The sequence below is a fragment of the Echinops telfairi genome, unplaced genomic scaffold, assembly GCF_000313985.2.
Source record: "Echinops telfairi isolate 266 unplaced genomic scaffold, ASM31398v2 ScPeMD7_7421;HRSCAF=8459, whole genome shotgun sequence".
NCBI classification, from domain to species: Eukaryota; Metazoa; Chordata; class Mammalia; order Afrosoricida; family Tenrecidae; genus Echinops; species Echinops telfairi.
Genome location: NW_022111321.1, coordinates 6668638 through 6670040, shown reverse-complemented (window position 1 = coordinate 6670040; position 1403 = coordinate 6668638). Strand labels below are relative to the sequence as shown.

The following is a 1403-nucleotide window of genomic DNA, read 5'->3' as shown; positions in this document are numbered from 1 at the left end:
GGTAAAAAAGAATAATTTTAATTTTATAAATACATTAAATTAAATAAATGTTTAAATAAAAGCAATTATATAGTGTTTTAATTATTCTATCCATATTCCTGACTCCTCACTTCTAAACATAAATTTAACAAAATTTGTAAATGTGATGTGGCCCGTGTGAATCTGGCCTGTTGCACCAAATGGCCCGTGTTTTAATTGTTTCACACCCCTGCAATAATAGCAACCATCAGATATCTGTGCGTGTTGAGCTTAAATATGTGACAGAATAAATTATTTTATTCTAATCTAATAATTTTAAATTATACTTACCTGGCAGGGGAGATACCATGATCACGAAGGTGGTTTTCCCAGGGCGAGGCTTATCCATTGCACTCCAGATGTGCTGACCCCTGCGATCTCCCCAAATGTGGGAAACTCGACTGCATAATTTGTGGTAGTGGGGGAGTGCATTCGTGCTCTCCCCTGTTAAAAAAGAAAAAAAATTTTTAATTAGAAAATTAATACTCTAATACACTATTGAAAAAATTAAATCTATTTGTAACAATTTGGGTGTATGAATATAAATTTTCAACTGTCAATATTATGAAATATGAAAGAAGATCCTTATTTCCAACAAAATGTAGTGGTCAAATTGAGATATGCTATAAATTTAAAATAAACTCCATCCCTTAAAACAAAATGACACACTCTAGGATTTCAAAACTTACTGTAAAAAAATAAGATAAAATTTTCATCAACAAATATATTAGTTACACATTGATATAATGTTGTATATATGCTGAGTTAAGTAACCCTCGTAGTGCAGTGGTCAAGCATTGGGCTGCTAACTGCCAACTATCGAGTTAGAAACCACTATCCTCTGTGGGAGAAAAATGGGCTTTCTACTCCTGTGAAGAGTTACAGTCTGGGAGACTCGCAGGGGCAGTTCTATCCTGTCCTATAGTTGGTATCAACTCGATGACTGGAAATTGGGGGGGGGGGTTGTATATATTGAGTTAAATATAATATATTTATATAAATTTCTCCTTTTTGTTTTATATTTTTTCATTTGGCTATTAGAAATTTTTGAACTATAGATATGATGTATTATAGTTCTATAAAACAAGTGATTGAAAGAAGATCAATAGAATTTCTATGATGGTGGAACTATTTATCTGTACATACACACTGTGTAGTATTTCTAAGCAACATAAAGAAACAATACTACTAATACAAACAATAATATGAATGAATAGGGAGTTATGATAACTAAAAATGTTCATTTGAAATGTTGCATAATGTATGATTCTAGTTACATAGCATGTTTGAAAAGACAAAATATAGAAACAGAAATCAATCAGATGTATGTAGACCATACTGCCAAGAAAACTAAGTATGTTGACTTACATTATACCCTACAGTAA

The 1403-nt window shown here is 31.5% G+C and overlaps 1 non-coding gene across 1 annotated transcript; it reads left to right on the top strand.

Annotated features, from left to right (window-relative positions):
- The first annotated feature begins 301 nt into the window (after nt 1-301).
- Nucleotides 302-465, top strand: LOC115872274. Its single transcript, XR_004047777.1, has one exon. It is a non-coding gene; the product is annotated as a U1 spliceosomal RNA (small nuclear RNA).
- Nucleotides 466-1403: the final 938 nt, after the last annotated feature.